The following is a 19,369-nucleotide window of genomic DNA, read 5'->3' on the forward strand; positions in this document are numbered from 1 at the left end:
CCACCCCCCTGGGCCAAATACCTCACTATTTGGAGAGGGGGGCACATGGCCCCCTCCCCCAGAGCTGCATGTTATTTTTAAGGGAATGTGGACCATGCCCCCCTCCCCAGGCATACTTTGGCCCCTGAGATCCCATCCACCGGAGCCTCCATTAAGTATTGGTGGGTGCCCCAGTGCCTGCACAGTGCACCCACCAAACACCATATTGAGGACTGCAAAGTGAGCCCCAGGATCTCCACTGGCCCAGCAGACTTCTGGCATTGTGCAGGAGCTGGCATTGCTCCAGCCCAGAGGCAGCAGCTTATTTTTGCATGATACACCTGGGTGGGCACAATGTGTGTTCTGTTTCCCTGCCAGCAGGAGTGCAGGTGGGGAAACAGAATACAAGTCTGCTCCCATTCGGTGGGAGCATGTTTAACACTCCAACTGGTGAGTAGCAGACTTGTGTGTGTGCTCTTGTCTGGCAACAGATTAAAAAATGCTCCTGCCAGGCCGGAAGAAACATATTTTTCCTTGCCTGCAATGGTGCAGGCAGGGAAACTACTGTGTCCCAGAGGGTGGTACAAAAGGGGGTGGTGATGGATGGAGCATCTGAGCCAATCAAACACTCACACCCAGTCAACAGATCTGGGTTGAATCCATCACCGTTCTTTAGCCCACTCTGCCACCCCAGTTCAGACATGGCCATATGCAAATCAGTCTGACCCTGTGCCTCATGGGAACAGTCCAGCTCGAACTGCCAAGCCATGCCTTCCCTGGACCGGAATCAAGCTTCCTAGGACCGGTTTCTGGCATTCCAGCCGTCTTCAGCCAGGCTTGCTTGAATCCAGAGGCAAAGTGAGCAAGGGACTCAACGTCTGAGCATAACCTGCCAACTTATGGCGACAAAGCGGTACAAAAGGGGGTGGTGATGGACGGAGCATCTGAACCAATCAAACACTCACAAGCAGTCAACAGATCTGGGTTGAATCCATCACCGTTCTTTAGCCCACTCTGCCACCCCAGTTCAGACATGTCCATATGCAAATCAGTCTGACCCTGTGCCTCATGGGAACAGTCCAGCCTGAACTGCCAAGCCATGCCTTCCCTGGACCGGAATCAAGCTTCCTAGGACTGGTTTCTGGCATTCCAGCCGTCTTCAGCCAGGCTTGCTTGAATCCAGTGGCAAAGTGAGCAAGGGACTCAACGTCTGAGCATACCCTGCCAACTTATGGCGACAAAGCGGTACAAAAGGGGGTGGTGATGGACGGAGCATCTGAACCAATCAAACACTCACACCCAGTCAACAGATCTGGGTTGAATCCATCACCGTTCTTTAGCCCACTCTGCCACCCCAGTTCAGACATGGCCATATGCAAATCAGTCTGACCGTGTGCCTCATGGGAACAGTCCAGCCCGAACTGCCAACCCATGCCTTACCTGGAGCGGAATCAAGCTTCCTAGGACCAGTTTCTGGCATTCCAGCCGTCTTCAGCCAGGCTTGCTTGAATCCAGTGGCAAAGTGAGCAAGGGACTCAACGTCTGAGCATACCCTGCCAACTTATGGCCCAGAGGGTGGGCTCCACAGGACATAGTAGGTGATCTGCCCAGGGGATGGTCTTGTTGAGGCCTATAAAGAATCAGGGAGGGGGTCCCCATGACACCACTCACGTTAAAAGGTATTTCGGCCCCAGGGGATAGGGTCCCCCAGGCCTTACAAGGCTCGGAGAGGGGCTTCCTCCCCTTTTTTACAGAGAATGGGACCCTCTGGCCTAACAAGGGGGAAGATGGGACTCTGCCCTCCTATCTCCTATTAATTAATATACCTGGCCCCGGGGAATGGGGTTCCTGGGGCCCAAAACAGGCTTTGGACGTGGGACAATACTCATGCTCCCCCTATATGTTTAATGAAAAAAAATTGTGGTCGCAATTCTTTTTTTTCGTGATACCACAAGATTTCCACTAGATCATGGCAAAAAAAACAGTGATTTATTTTATTATTTAGGCCCTAGGAGAGGGGCCTTCAGGTCCCCCACAGGGTCTAAAGGGGCACTGTACCCCTGCACTGCCACATTATTTAATTTTGTTTTTAAATCTTCATGGAACTAAGTCCCCAAGTCCTGTAAAGGCTGGCAGCAACATTTTTCGAATTTTGGGTTGGAAGCCAATCAAAGCCCTCGCTCCCGCAGGAGTCTCATGCTCATTCTCCACCCATATATAGATTTTAAAAAATTGAGGATGCTATTTCTTTTTCTTTCCTTGATCCCTCAAGAGTCTCGAAGAATTGTGTCAAAAAACGCTGATTTGTGTATTATTTTGGCCCATTGGGAGGTTCCTATGGATTTCCCCTCAGGGCATAAGGGGCACTGTATCCCTACCCAGCCCCTTTATTTTATTTGTTTTTTAAACTCCAGGGGACCAAATCTCTGAGTCCTGTAATGGCTGCCAGCAACAAATGTTCTCATTTTAGTTTGGCAGCCAATGAAAGCGCTCGCTCCTACGCACACCTTCCTGCACAAAAACTATAATTGATGGCATTTTCCTCTTTCTATGCTTGCTGCAGACAATAGCAAGTAGAAAGTTGCAAAAACGAGGAGAAATAAAAGCATTTCTCCTCATTGGGCCACTTCTACATCTACGCTGAGGAGGAGTAGGATTCTGATGCATTCCCAACTTTACAAAACTTTGTAAATCTGGGAATGGGTCGGGTTCCATGGATGTTGCGTGGGAACACCCAGAGCAACACCCATGGAATGTCCCTTTCACGCAGAGTAATGCTGGAAAGAAGCCCATGTTTACAAGGCCATGAAAAGCCACACAGGGTGACTTTACATGTCCTTGAAATATGGGCAGGCACACTGCGCAGCCAGGCATCAAAAAAGTGAGGCCGGTGGCTCAATGGCTTTGTAAATGAGGCCCTTATTGTTTTTAAATTGGGTTTGAGGGAAACTTGCCAGAGTCTCTCGAACCCAACCATTGAGACCCAAACCGTCCAGATATAGAAATATATTTCAACCTTAATATCTCAAAAACTACTGAATGGATTTACATAAAATCACAAAAAGCACAACACCATTGCGGAAAGTAACCACCTGACTTCTTCTTTTTTGATGCAACCGCCCATAATGTACTCATTCCAGCAGCTTGCTCCATAGGAGTGGAGGTTGCTTGAGGACCGCTAATGAGATTCCATTTGGGGCCAGTAAAAGGGAAGGGCAACCTTTGCTGATTACTAGCATGATTTATGTGCTGATGATAGAATAATTGGTTGGTATCTCGCCTTTATCAGAGCTAGTAAGGGTACTTGTATTGTATAGCTCCTACAAATGTAATTCCTATTTCTTATCTGTGATACAGTAATCATGAAACATTTCCATGCCAAATAAGTTCAGTAATTTTTTTGTGTCTTTAGTTTTTATTGATTAGTGCAACCTAATGCAATCTTCCTTTTGTTTACAACAAATCACAGTTAGGGATTTTTTTTTATTGGACTCTTGGCACCTTGATGATATGGTACCAACTATTCAGAGGAGGATATTTCAAAAGGGACCTTGGAGGCTCTTCTATTATTATTCCATTTGCAAAAATATTCACTAGGCATATCGTAATTTGCAACCCCGAGCGATGGCCAGAGTCACAGGGAGGGTAGACTGCAAGGATAGGCAGACCACCATGTCTGTGGTTGTGTTTAAATGCAGACTGTTCTCATTTTTTTTAAGTTTCAGTGAGAAATGGCATTGATCCTTGCCTCGTGCCATGCACACACCTTTGCACCGGGGTGCAAAGGTGCCTGTGTTATGTCACAAGTATTTTGTACTAGAAGGCTACGGTTCCAATACAAAATATTATGCCTAGGCAAACAATGCAACTTTTCTCACTATGTACTATGTACAATGCAAAAGTTGAAAAAGTGTGGAAAAATAAAATAATTTCTCCAAGTTAACGGCAGTGTCAAAGAGCCATTATTTTTTGGCACAAAACCTTGTATACTGTTGTTAGTAGACACGTTTTTACATCAAAATCCAATAAACACCCCCATAATAGAAGGTTATACAAAGTGCAGCTTAGGGTACTTAGGATGGCGAACGGACCTGCGTCCGTCCGTCACCCTAGAGGAGGAGGGACCGTCTGCAGGGGCAGCGGCGGTCCCTCCAGTGCAATTAGGATGTGACCGCCAGCCTGGCGGTCACATCCTCAATATTTAACATTGCGGCGGGTCCTGCTTGAAGCAGCACCTGCCGCAAGTTTAAATATGCATGCTTAGCATTTGAATGCACAAAGCGGCAGGCACCGTGCGGTGCCTGACGCTTTGTGCACGCAAATGCAGGGGGGTACCATAGGTACCCCCCCATGTGCACCCCCCACCCCCCCCAATCACCCTGGGAAATCACCGTATGCCTTTTCACGGCGGAGAATCCGCCGCGGAAAGGCATCTGTTTTCCGCCATCCTAATATGGCTGGCGGTGTCTGATAGACACCGCCAGCCATGTTAGAGCTTTTCCGGCGAGGTCGGAAGGCGACCGCGGCGGAAAAGCTGCGGACCGATTTTGAGATCCACCGCCATCCTAATTTGGCGGTGGGTCTTTTGTGCCTCCCCAGCGGTTTTCCCGCATCCTCCGGGCCGGCGGTGGCTTCCGCCGGCCCGGAGGATGCGGGAAAACCGCGATCCTGATGAGCCCCTTATTTCAGGCAACCATCCAGCATCAAACACATTTTGTGCTGGAAAGTAAATTTCAAATATTTTGTGTTGGTTTGCATAACCTGTGTGACCCAAACCACGTGTAAAATGTTAGTAAATCTCCTCCTGGGTCTCATAAATATGCAAACTGTTACATCTTTATTGGAACTAAGGGGCCCATTATGATGTCGGGCCGATTTGCCCGCTAGGCTGGCGGTTGCCACCGCCAGCCTGGCAGGGGCAACCCGCCCGACATCAGCGTTCGTTATCCCCCCCGCCATATCAGTATGGCGGGGGACCTTGCGGCCAGGGCGGAAAAGGAATAATATGGTGGCGGTGTCTAATAGACACCGCCAGCCATATTACGATGGGCCTGCAGACAAGCCTTTCCGTGGTGGCAATGCCGCCACGGAAAGGCATGCGGAGACTCCCTGCGGGGGCCCGTTGCGGGCCCCCTGGGAGTCCAGGGGGCGGGGGGTCCTCATGGGGGGTACCTATGGTACCCCCCGCATTTCAAAGTGCAACAGGGCAGGCACCGCGCGGTGCCTGTCATGTTGTGCTTTCAAATGCACAACGTGCATTTTTACAATTGCGGCGGGCGGCACTTTCTGCACCGTTTTGCACTGGGATGGCGGGCGGACTAAGTCCGCCCGTCATCCTAATGGACCCCTTAATTTGTGCAAGACTGCAGGATTTTCTTCAGTGCATATCCGGAGGTTATGTGAGAACCTTCACAAACCTTGTGTAAGCTAGGCAATTTTTTAAAATGTTTTGAAAAAGACAAGCACCTATAGATTTTTGGAAGAAAGACCCATCAAATTAGAGTCCTGCAGACTTAACCTTCAGCAATATAATTGAAACGCCCTTACATACTTATTTCCCTTATTTTGTTGAAAATAAACCGTCCAAGATCCTGTCACTGTACAATCTGGGCCAGATCACAAACCATATTCGACTGGTGCTATTTCATGTCCTTGGTGGTAACTGAGAGAGTACTTGGTGCTTTCAGCACCATATTATGAAAATATAAATATGGAGATGGTAATGTGTGACCAAAATGTTTGTGTATATTTGTTGTGTAGCATTTCGTTGTAGAGCAGATGTGCTTCGTTATTTCAATGTGACGTTGTGTTCACAATTTGCTGTATAGCATTTGTGTTCACATTTTGTTACATAGTGCCCTATTATTTTTTTTTGTGTTGTTAATGTTGCTTTTGCATATGCTAATATGTTATGTTCTGTTGTTTACTTTAGAGCTATCAAAAAATGTTTCGACATTACCGCCCATGAATTTTTGTATGACATGAAAAATGTTAGGACTTTCTAAGGTGGTAAAATAGTGCTTTTCCAGCTCTTCAATTATTTAACACACCAGCCAGCCCAAAACTGTGTCAGACACCTCTCTTACAGTGGCACTTTCAATGCTCACTTGATGTGAAACAGGCCTCTGTGTCCTCAGTCAGACATGAAGGTCTTGCCTCCAAAGGGCTGCGTGTTATCAAACCTACCACAGTACCTTAGCTGAACTTCAGAATGCTTTGTGCCAGGATATGGTGAGCAACCATTAGACCTTGTTCCAAGGAAGCACATCACATAATGGACTGAAATGCATCCTGCTTTTATCAGTAAACACAGCTCAGATGGCTCCACTAGGACCATAAGCAAGTGGGGGGTTTAGAGCAGCACAGACTGACAGCGGTCATTCCTTTGCCCTTCTGCTCTCCTCCATGGCACAGGGACTCTGAGAGTGCCAAGCTCTCTGACACTGTCATTGATTGCAGAGCATGAATTATTAACTGATTTTTGTCATCTTAAGAGATGAGCTAAAGATGTCTTTATCGATAATGATGTTCAGCATTATGGATCCTGCCAGCAGGAATATTTACAGGAGGTACTTGTTTGTCGATATTATGACAGTGTCCTGCTTGATTGCCTATGCCACGGTCAGATAAATCCGGCATTTATTAGGTGTGAATTATAAAATTAACGTCTGCCGCCATCATGAAATCAATACATTCATTCGCAGGGTTTATTCAGAGGCTATCTCCCATAATATAAATGTATGGGGCTGATCGATTTTGAGGCATTGGCTCTTGTTTGCAATACAGCCTTCTGACCATGTCACAGGTGCTTTATAACAAAAGATCTAACAAACTTAGGGTCAGATGTACAAAGCATTTCTCCTAACGCAAATGCCCCAATTCGCAGAATCTGGCAATTTGCAACTGGAAAAGTGCTTTTTCTGACAAGCGCGATTCAGTAACTTGTCACTGAATCGCAATTTACATTTGTGATGTATTTGGAAGGGGTGTGTTTTGGGCGTCCCTTCCAAATAACGGATTGTTATTGTATGTAATACTGTCTTGTGTCCGAATTGCGGTCGCAAAACAGTAATACTTTACCACCATTTTAAAAGTGGTGGAAACCCATTCGTATATCGGAAGGGGTCGCTTTGGAAGGCCTTTCCTTTTCAGAGTGATTCAAAAAGTATTTCATTAAGAGCAGGCAGTGCTTCAAGGAACCACTGCCTACTCTTCAAAACTGAAACTTAAACATTTAAGTTTTTTTCTTTTGAAATGCATCCCATTTAAAGGAAAACGGGCTGCGTTTAACAAAAAAAGATTGCTTTATTTAAAAACTATTACAGACATGGTGGTCAGCTGACCCAGCAGGCCACCATCCCTGTGATGGCAGCGAATCGTTGTGGGTCACAAATTGTTATCTACCTCATTAATATTCATGTGGCAGGTCAATTTGCGACCCACTATAAATCTCTAAATGAAACTCATAAATGAGTTTCATACAATCGGAATAGCGATTTCCAAATAGTAATTTTGTAAAAACTGCAATTAGTAAATCTCTCACCCTAATCTTCATACATTTAGTGTAAGACTGGAAACCAATCAAAGCTTTTAGGCATTTTGACAAGGTAATTTGCTGCGTTCTATTTGTCAACAGATTTGGAAGATAAAATGCTGCATGCACTTATTTGTTTATTTATTTATGGGTCTAATAACGTGCTACTGACGACCAGTATTTGGCCATTTCAGAGCGCTTGAAGGAGCGAGGGAAACTACACAAGTTCTTGGAACTAGATCGATATTCTAAAAGAATTACCCTCCTAACCAGTACACTATCTTTGGTGGACAAATGTGCCTGTAGAGTAAAGATACACGGTAGGAAATCCTAAAATTCAAAAACTCTCTAGCACTGAAACAACCCTTCCCATCTACTCCACTAGATACAAGTAAGCCCCATTCTTTCACGAAAATAATGATGAGACTTTTTTTATCTTCTCTCGGACAATATCCAGTTTTATGTGGAAAAAGGTGCTTTACTGCAAGCAAGCAGAGCTCACAATTTTTGCATGCCTGCAGCTTAGCCCCGCAGTGGGATCATCGATCTATGGGCAGTTTGTACAAAACTTTTTTTTAAGGTTCCACATGGCCAGATTCTGTTTACAACCACAAATTTTTTTTTTTAAATGCACAAAAGGCAAATTTCGATTTGCTAACATGTTGCTGAATCACAATTTGGGCTTGCAGATCAGTATTTGGAAGGGGCGTATTTAGGGCGCCCCTTCCTAATACCAATAAGCAGTGCTATGTATGAATGTTTTGCGACCAAATTATGGTCACAAAACATTCATTTTTTACCAACACCTCAAGGGTGGTGGTAACCATTCGCAAATGGGAAGAGGTCCCTACAGGAGGCCCTCCCTTTTGTGAATGCTGAAAAATACTTTTTTAAGAACTGCCAGTGGTCTTTTCACTGCCTGCTCGTAAAAAAATAAAGCTTTCATTTCCTTTTTTGAAAACGTTTTGAAACAAATCCCATTTTCCTTTAACGAAAATGGGTCGCATTTATGGAAAAAAAATATTGCTTTATTAAAAATCGATTACAGACATGGCGGTCCGCTGATCTGTGATGACTTCAATTCCTAATGGCCACAAACTGTAGCCTACCTCATTATTAATCATGAGTTTGGTCTATTGCGACTCCATTAGGAATCGCTATTTCCAACTTCTTTGTTTTTGCCCATTAGGAATTGCGATTTAGCAAAGAATCACAATCCCTAAATTCTGTACATATGACCCAGTATTTCTAACATCAATGTTTAAACTCCTCTTCCCTTACCTAAATAGTTCCTGCCATCCCTTGGCTCCGCAGCCCTCCCTTTCATCAATGTTCCCTGCCCAAAACACATTTTCTCGTAACTCCTATTTACACATTTAACCGCATGCGTGCGGGCGGAATTCCGCTCGTACGCTGACTTTTTTTAAAGCGCACTTTACGTGACGAGCTGGGCTCGTCATGAGCGTGCGAGGAGGCTACCTCATGACGAGCCCAGCTCGTCATCAGCGTTGAAGGGGTTAACTTTGAATGTCTCTATCTATCTTTCCTCCTTGCCCGCACCAGGCCCAGGCTGCCTCCTACTCCATCTTCAATCCATCTTCTGTCCTTGTGTTTTTGTCTGCACTCCTCTTCCTCTAACCTTTCCATCCCTCCTCTTGCCTAATCCTTAGCACTCTTTCTGCCACCAGGAAAATCCTTCCCAGAGGTGTTCTCTCTGACCCCCTTATACACCTCCTTTCATCCCCAACCATACGTCCAACACTTCCATTAACTTCATCAAGTAAGTTCTGTTTTTCCAACAATATGAAATGCATCCCATCCTGTCGAAACAGGCATGATCACTTGAATGCAGTATTTGGAGGCTTACGACCCCAGTGCTGTGGCTGTACAATAACCTGCCACTTCCCTGTTCGCTTCTTTGCACAACTTGTTAACAGCAGCAGGCTTTCCGGCTCCCCTTCAAACTCTCCTAGGTAGTAATTGTGTCCAAATAATGTCTGCCCTGTCCCAATTCTCCTGTATCATCTTCAATTCCATTTTTAGGTATTTTAGTAGCTCCAAGCAAGAGACCAGCACCAAATCATTTTTTCTAGGTAAGAGTAAGATCATGTTTGTCCATGGTCTCCACCTGATCAATTTTCATAGCATGGGCAGCATTTGACTCCATCCCATTCCCCCCAACCCTGCCAGCGCACAGACATCTTGTCATCCTGCAGCACCTGCTGCTGACCATCGCACCTGGGTTTGGCGTGCTCCACAGCAATTATGACTATACAATTGTCACATACCCATGCCATTCCCTTTCTTCCTACAGCCTGTAGTTTACCTGGGGTGATAGAACCTATTAGTTACCTTGCAAATCTTCGACCTACCTCTCCCACCTGTCTATGCCTCACCCTATTGTTTGTCTCTTTTCTTCCTCTCCTTCATACATACATCTCAAATACTATTTCTGGACAGATCCCCCTGCTGTTTAACTTACTCAAAGTCACCCAGAATCCTTTCCTTTTCTTGTCTGTCTTACTTCTTTGCCCCTTCCTCATCATCCTATACGCTTCCCACCTGTCATCTTCCAATCATTGCCCGGTGATTTCAGGCACTCTGAATGCACCAAATAACATCATAGAAAATATGTCCAATCTCGCAGGTGGACATGCATGCAGTTCTCACCTGAATTTGCATTACTGTCACTGTGCCAGACCTCCCGTTGTCATTCTTCTCACACAGTCTCATCCATTTGGTTTATGCCTACCAGAAAGATTTACAGTACAAGGCTATAAGTTCCATCTTACCCAAAATTGTCAACGATGACTACCCTTTCTCCACCAAAGACATTACACAGTGCATTACATCTTTCCTTTACATCATGCCTTCCCAGTACCTGTCTCTCCTTTTTGCTCCAATTCAAATTACGATTATTTGTCCGGGGTGCTGCGCTGTGCGTTTGCATCAAATCTTGTTTATGTCATTTTGTTCTTTGTCTGTTTTCTTTTGCAGGAAGCGAAACTTGCAGGAAGCAGAATGTCCCGGGGGCCAAAGATGCTGCCGATCAAGTAGAGGGGAAGAAGTCATTAACAGGAAATCGCTGCAGGAGCAGGTAAGTGGTGAATGATGTGATGAGGCCAAGCACCACTGTGCATGTGGAAGGGGCTTTTATAGCCATGTGTGCACATGGCATTCAGAAGCACATGCAGCCATTGGAGCAGGTGCTCAAGTGGCCTGGTGTGGTCGGGCGTGGCCGTTAGAAAACGGTGAGTGCTCTTGCAAGCCACATGTAAACCCTGTGTGCCTTTTTAGATTGTGCAGAGTTCTGTTTCAGTGCAACCACTCCCACCACGGATATTTTACCGAAACAATGAATCACAAACACAGTATTCATTGTATCATTGTAAACCTACCACAGCCACCAGGGATATTTATGGCAATTCAAAATAATGAATAAATTATGAAACCTCAGCAAAGCACTTCACAAACGCTGGGGACGGGGGTCATTCTTTAATAAACAAAGGACCCAGTTTCCATGCTTCTTTGCACACAAGTTGTGCATTATATGGGCATGCAATCTTTACAGGCGATTTGCTGTTTTTATGCGTGCTGCTAATGCAGCACACATACAAAGAGGAAAATATGAGGAGAGATTAAATATTTCTCGCCGTATTGCCTGCTTAAGACCAGGTATTCCCTGCTGATATTTTTGGTGCTACCCATTACCTTGTAAATATAGGGCAACGTCAAAAAGCAATGTGGGTTGCAGCAGAATGCCCACTTCAACACTCACTGCATGCCCCTTTCACGCTAAGCGCTGTGTGAATAGGGGCAATATTCACAAGGCAGCATTAAGCCATGTTAATTTTCTTGATGCCGCCTTGTAAATAAGGCCAAAGGTCTTAATGCCACCAGAACGTCAGAAAAACTGAAGTTCTGATGGAGTTAAATCCTTGTAAATATGTCCCCTTGTCTCTTTTTGGGAAGTTGAAAATTTCCAGGGGGTCAAGGCTGCAGACTGTATCCAGCGAGAGTTCCAGAAGGCCAGATAGCCTTCTAGGAGGATGTATACATGTGATCAGAAAATACCATCATTCACAGGGCAAGAGAGCCAAAGTGTGATGAAGAATGAACTGTTACTCCAAGCAGTTCGCTGTCAAGGATGGAAGCAGAGTGTATATGACGCTCAGACAGACCAATAGCAGAATAGTGCTGACCCAAATTCCCTCTATGTATCTATATTGATATATATTTATATACATGACTGTGTGCATTATTTAATGATTTCTTTCATTACAAGAACCTGGCAGACAGCTAAGGAGAAGAGATTCTAACAAGTATTTTTACATTGTGAATCTTCTCCAAAGGTAATTGGTGACATTTAATGAAAAAAAATCACTATCTTTAAGTTTGAATACAGAAAAAGAATAATCCAAATTTGAATATCTACTGACTTTAACATATGGTTTTCACAATTAATATTTCAGGCCTACTACATCTATTATAACTTTGCCGAATGAACATCGGACCTATGGCAATGTAAATATATTTTGCTAGTGAACCGATCATGCCTCTATCTGTTATCATTGGCTTGTCACCATAACCAACTGAGGCCTACTGTACCAATCTTAAGACTTCCCACAAGCCAACCACCAGGCCTAAAGTCATAAAATTACATACTGTACAAAATTACAGATGGCAAAACAAACCACTATCTCTCCTAAGAGGCCCTAACAAGGATTAACACAGTGCAAACCTTCAAAACTCATGGTTTTCAGTGTGGGGGGGCAGCACTAAAGCCCTTACCTACCATGGTAACCTATGAGATTACATGAAACAAAATGCCTATCTGTAGGTGTAATAACAATTTACCCTTAATTGCCTATTGGCTTTAACATGTGATTTTCACAATAAATATGTCAGACCTACCTCCTTTATCATACATTTTCGTTATAAACAATAAGGGTTTTACCATTTATCATACAAATATGCACAAAATGCAGTTATCAAAATAATATAAACTTCATACTAATAGAGCCTAATAAGGATTATCATGCTGAAAATCATCTATACCCATGGTTTGTTCGTATGGGTCACCAATTCCAAAACCTTTGCCTTCTGCAGAAATCTGTGAGGTTCCATGTAACAAAATACCTACCTACAGGCTTTTCACAGTGAAATAACAATTCACTCTTTAAAGCTTATTTCCTTTAATAGATGTTTTATTACAATAAATAAGGCCCACTTGCTTTGTCATAACTTTCCATTTTAAATCGATCGCACCTAAGGAATCTGACAACTTTTCCCAGTGCCCCGATAAGGCCTCTATGGTTTACCAATGGCTCGACACAATATATCAATCAATCAATCATTTGTAGAGCGCGCTACTCACCCATGAGGGTCTCAAGGCGCTGAGGTCTTGAGATGTCTCCTGAAGGTCAGCAGGTCTTGGCTCTGCCACTGGTGGATGGGGAGGGTGTTTCATGTTTTGGCGGCGAGGTGGGAGAATGATCTTCCACTGGTGGTCATTCGGTGGATGTGTGGGATGGTGGTGAGTGCGAGGTCGGCGGAGCAAAGCTGGGGGTTTGGGGTGTAGAAGGACAGTTGTTCGTTGAGGTATGTTGGTCCGGTGTTGTGGAGTGCTTTGTGAGAGTGGGTGAGGAGCTTGAAGGTGATCCTCTTTTTGACCGGGAGCCAATGCAGATCTCTCAGGTGGGTGGTGATGTGGCTGTGGCGAGGGAGTCAGAGGATGAGGTGTGCAGAGGTATTTTGTATGCATTGGAGTCTCTTCTGGAGTGTGGCCGTGGTTCTTGCATAGAGGGCTTTGCCGTAGTCTAGCCTGCTGCTGTCCAGTGCTTGGGTGACCGTTCTTCTGGTTTTAGTGGGGATCCATCTGTAGATCTTGCGGAGCATGCCAAGAGTGTTCAAGCAGGAGGATGAAACCGTGTTGACTTCCTGGGTCATAGAGAGCGTTGAGTCCAGGATGACTCCCAGGTTGCGTGCGTGGTTGGTGGGTGTCGGGGCAGCTCCCAGCATAGCCGGCCACCAGGCGTCATCCCATACGGAGGGGGTGGAGCCAATGATGAGGACCTCTGTCTTGTCCGAGTTCAGTTTCAGCCGGCTAGTCTTCATCCAATCTGCGACGGCCTACAATCCATCATGTAGGTTGAATTTGGTGGTGGGCGGGTCCTTGATGAGGCAGAGGATCAGCTGGGTGTCATCAGCGTATGAGACGATGTTGAAGAGGTGCACTCGGACGATGTTGGCGAGCCGTGCCATGTAGATGTTAAAAAGGGTCGGGCTGAGGGATGATCCTTGGGGAACACCGCAGGTGATTGTGGTGGCTTCGGACCTAAATGGGGGGGAGGCGGACTCTCTGCATTTTGCCGATGAGGAAGGAGGTGATCCAGTCCAGGGCTTGGTCTTGGATCCCTGCATTTTGGAGGTGTGTGAGCAGGGTGTGGTGGCAGACGGTGTCAAAGGCGGCCGAGAGGTCCAAGAGGATGAGCGCAGCAGTTTCGCCCTTGTCCAGTATGGTCCTGATATCGTCAGTGGCAGCGATGAGGGCGGTTTCAGGGTTGCGTGATTGCTGTGGAAGCCGGATTGGGAGGGGCCAGGATGTTGTTCTCCTCCAGGAAGTGGGTCTGTTGTCTGTTGGCGGTCTTCTCAATGACTTTCGCCGGGAACGGGAGCAGAGAGATGGGTTGGAAGTTCTTGAGGTCTTTTGGGTTAGCCTTGGATTTCTTGAGAAGAACCTTGATCTCGGCGTGTTTTCAGCTATCTGGGAAGGTGGTGGTCTCGAAGGAGCTGTTGATGATCTTTCGGAGTTGGGGTGCGATGATGGAGCTTGCCTTCTAGAAGATGTGGTGGGGGCAGGGGTTGGAGGGTGAGCCGGAGTGGATGGTGTTCATGATTTTGATGGTGTCTTCATCATTGACGTTGCGCCAGGAGAGTAGAAGGTCGATGTGCTTGGTGGGTGTATAGTCAGGGGTGATGGCGTCTGTTGTCTGTGTCTGGGTGTCGAAGCTGTTGTGGATGTCTGTGATTTTGCGGTGGAAGAAGGTAGCCAGGGAGTCACAGAGTTCTTGTGATGGTGGTATATATACAACACAGGCCTACTGAATTATACATAAATAGGCAAACATCAGGCATACTGACCAAAATGACAACTATATACAAAATTACAGTTGTCAAAACAATATACAACCGCTTTCAAAAGGGCCTAGCAAGAATCATCAGAGTGAAATCCCAGGGCTTCTCGGAGTGGGTGACCAACACCAAAACCTATGCCTACTAAGATAAACTGACAAATTCCTTTAACATAATATCTACCTACAGGCTTTAGCACAGTGTAATAAAAATTCACCCTTAAAAGCCTATTGCCTTTAACATGCTTTTCACAATAAATGAGTAAGGTCTGAAAAGTCTCTGCAGTCCCACCGGGTGTTTGGTCTGTAATGATTGGATTTTGACTCCTGTAAATTTGGGTGGAAATGCCCTCTCACACACTAGATACTCTGGGAGATCTGCCAAGGACAAATTGAACAATAAAGGTGCCAAAATGCACCCTTTTTTAAATCCTTTGTTAGTTTCAATTTTACTTGTGGTTGCCCATCCGGAGGTTACTCTTATTTTCAACCAAGTGTCTGAGCAGAGGGCAATGACTGCTTTAGTAGAGTTTAGGAAATGCCGCAATTATTTAGTTTTTCCCACAGTCTTGGGCGTGATACACTGTCAAAGGTGGTTTGAAATTAATGTATCCTAAGTACAGAGCCCTTCTTTTTCCTGCTAGTGTTTCAACTTTTGACTATCTTGGTGTAACTCTCAATGAAACTATGTCTTGGGGATCACACCAGAGCAGGGCCAATCTAAAACTGATACAGACCACAGGGGGTATCACGCGGATGTTAAATGGTTCCACATACCGACCACTGGGGTCGCTTATCCAGATCTACAAAGCGCAAGCCAGGGGTGCTACTATGTATGGGGCGGAATTGTGGGGACACACATCATGTCGAAGTCTGTCTTTAACAGAGAACAAATTCATCAGACAGATAGTCGCACTTCCACCCAGCACCCCGCTCCTCCCTCTGAGGATAGATCTGGGCCTGCGCCCCATAGCCGACGAACTAGGCTTGAGACCTATAGCCTTCTGGCGAAGGCTGTGGAGTAGCAACGAACTTCTCGCCTATAGGGCGGAACTAATGGAGCTATTGACCCACCCGAAAGCGCTATTGATCCCCTGGATAAAATACATTCAAAATTCTTGTATGGAACTGGGGTTCCCCGACCTTTGGTCTAACCCTGCTAATGCCTCATTAAATATCTCAAGGAAAGGTCTGGCTAGTGCTTATCATGAACATAAATTAGCCATGGCCTTAGACAGTCAGTCTGAAGGGTCACTAACTTCCGTCTTTGTGCAAAGCAAGGATTTGTACAGGCAGGAGAGAGTTTTAGATGCCGTTTCTCCCGTGTTGGCCAGGAAGCTGTTTCTCCAATGGAGATACGGCACACTGCCTTTACGATCCCTTACTAGTTCCTGGTCATCGCCTCCCTCCACCAAGCAGTGCCCGGCTTGCTCTGCGGCAGAGGAAAGTGATTTACACGTGGTTTTGTTTTGCCCAGCTTATAAGGCAGCGAGGAAATACTGGCTCTTACCATTGATCAGAAATCTGGGTGGTAGGGAGTACCTCCCAATGTACAGAATCCTAAAAACCGATGTTTCCAGTTTAACTGTATTCGCACTAGCCAAGTTCCTCACTAATGTTTGGCACACTCGCACTCGCATTTTGAAGATGCAGGCTCCCTCTTAATCTTAAGGTTCACAGTTTTTAAAGTAGTTTTATTAGTATGCAATTTTAAGGTTTTATATTGTCATTGATTATCTATGTTGATTTTATAGTGACTATACATGTTTTATTGCATATCTTTGATGGCCAATGGCCAAAATAAAGATTGAAACGGATTCAAAAAGTATTTCATTAAGAGCAGGCAGTGCTTCAAGGAACCACTGCCTACTCTTCAAAACTGAAACTTAAACATTTAAGTTTTTTTCTTTTGAAATGCATCCCATTTAAAGGAAAACGGGCTGCGTTTAACAAAAAAAGATTGCTTTATTTAAAAACTATTACAGACATGGTGGTCAGCTGACCCAGCAGGCCACCATCCCTGTGATGGCAGCGAATCGTTGTGGGTCACAAATTGTTATCTACCTCATTAATATTCATGTGGCAGGTCAATTTGCGACCCACTATAAATCTCTAAATGAAACTCATAAATGAGTTTCATACAATCGGAATAGCGATTTCCAAATAGTAATTTTGTAAAAACTGCAATTAGTAAATCTCTCACCCTAATCTTCATACATTTAGTGTAAGACTGGAAACCAATCAAAGCTTTTAGGCATTTTGACAAGGTAATTTGCTGCGTTCTATTTGTCAACAGATTTGGAAGATAAAATGCTGCATGCACTTATTTGTTTATTTATTTATGGGTCTAATAACGTGACAACCAGTATTTGGCCATTTCAGAGCGCTTGAAGGAGCGAGGGAAACTACACAAGTTCTTGGAACTAGATCGATATTCTAAAAGAATTACCCTCCTAACCAGTACACTATCTTTGGTGGACAAATGTGCCTGTAGAGTAAAGATACACGGTAGGAAATCCTAAAATTCAAAAACTCTCTAGCACTGAAACAACCCTTCCCATCTACTCCACTAGATACAAGTAAGCCCCATTCTTTCACGAAAATAATGATGAGACTTTTTTTATCTTCTCTCGGACAATATCCAGTTTTATGTGGAAAAAGGTGCTTTACTGCAAGCAAGCAGAGCTCACAATTTTTGCATGCCTGCAGCTTAGCCCCGCAGTGGGATCATCGATCTATGGGCAGTTTGTACAAAACTTTTTTTTAAGGTTCCACATGGCCAGATTCTGTTTACAATCACAAAAAAAGATTTTTAAAATGCACAAAAGGCAAATTTCGATTTGCTAACATGTTGCTGAATCACAATTTGGGCTTGCAGATCAGTATTTGGAAGGGGCGTATTTAGGGCGCCCCTTCCTAATACCAATAAGCAGTGCTATGTATGAATGTTTTGCGACCAAATTATGGCCACAAAACATTAATTTTTTACCAACACCTCAAGGGTGGTGGTAACCATTCGCAAATGGGAAGAGGTCCCTACAGGAGGCCCTCCCTTTTGTGAATGCTGAAAAATATTTTGTAAGTGCTGCCAGTGGTCTTTTCACTGCCTGCTCGTAAAAAAATAAAGCTTTCATTTCCTTTTTTGAAAACGTTTTGAAACAAATCCCATTTTCCTTTAACGAAAATGGGTCGCATTTATGGAAAAAAATATTGCTTTATTAAAAATCGATTACAGACATGGTGGTCTGCTGATCTGTGATGACTTCAATTCCTAATGGCCACAAACTGTAGCCTACCTCATTATTAATCATGAGTTTGGTCTATTGCGACTCCATTAGGAATCGCTATTTCCAACTTCTTTGTTTTTGCCCATTAGGAATTGCGATTTAGCAAAGAATCACAATCCCTAAATTCTGTACATATGACCCAGTATTTCTAACATCAATGTTTAAACTCCTCTTCCCTTACCTAAATAGTTCCTGCCATCCCTTGGCTCCGCAGCCCTCCCTTTCATCAATGTTCCCTGCCCAAAACACATTTTCTCGTAACTCCTATTTACACATTTAACCGCATGCGTGCGGGCGGAATTCCGCTCGTACGCTGACTTTTTTTAAAGCGCACTTTACGTGACGAGCTGGGCTCGTCATGAGCGTGCGAGGAGGCTACCTCATGACGAGCCCAGCTCGTCATCAGCGTCGAAGGGGTTAACTTTGAATGTCTCTATCTATCTTTCCTCCTTGCCCGCACCAGGCCCAGGCTGCCTCCTACTCCATCTTCAATCCATCTTCTGTCCTTGTGTTTTTGTCTGCACTCCTCTTCCTCTAACCTTTCCATCCCTCCTCTTGCCTAATCCTTAGCACTCTTTCTGCCACCAGGAAAATCCTTCCCAGAGGTGTTCTCTCTGACCCCCTTATACACCTCCTTTCATCCCCAACCATACGTCCAACACTTCCATTAACTTCATCAAGTAAGTTCTGTTTTTCCAACAATATGAAATGCATCCCATCCTGTCGAAACAGGCATGATCACTTGAATGCAGTATTTGGAGGCTTACGACCCCAGTGCTGTGGCTGTACAATAACCTGCCACTTCCCTGTTCGCTTCTTTGCACAACTTGTTAACAGCAGCAGGCTTTCCGGCTCCCCTTCAAACTCTCCTAGGTAGTAATTGTGTCCAAATAATGTATGCCCTGTCCCAATTCTCCTGTATCATCTTCAATTCCATTTTTAGGTATTTTAGTAGCTCCAAGCAAGAGACCAGCACCAAATCATTTTTTCTAGGTAAGAGTAAGATCATGTTTGTCCATGGTCTCCACCTGATCAATTTTCATAGCATGGGCAGCATTTGACTCCATCCCATTCCCCCCAACCCTGCCAGCGCACAGACATCTTGTCATCCTGCAGCACCTGCTGCTGACCATCGCACCTGGGTTTGGCGTGCTCCACAGCCATTGTGACTATATAATTATCACATACCCATGCCATTCCCTTTCTTCCTACAGCCTGTAGTTTACCTGGGGTGATAGAACCTATTAGTTACCTTGCAAATCTTCGACCTACCTCTCCCACCTAACTATGCCTCACCCTATTGTTTGTCTCTTTTCTTCCTCTCCTTCATACATACATCTCAAATACTATTTCTGGACAGATCCCCCTGCTGTTTAACTTACTCAAAGTCACCCAGAATCCTTTCCTTTTCTTGTCTGTCTTACTTCTTTGCCCCT

Source organism: Lissotriton helveticus, chromosome 8 (assembly GCF_964261635.1).
Source record: "Lissotriton helveticus chromosome 8, aLisHel1.1, whole genome shotgun sequence".
Lineage (NCBI taxonomy): Eukaryota > Metazoa > Chordata > Amphibia > Caudata > Salamandridae > Lissotriton > Lissotriton helveticus.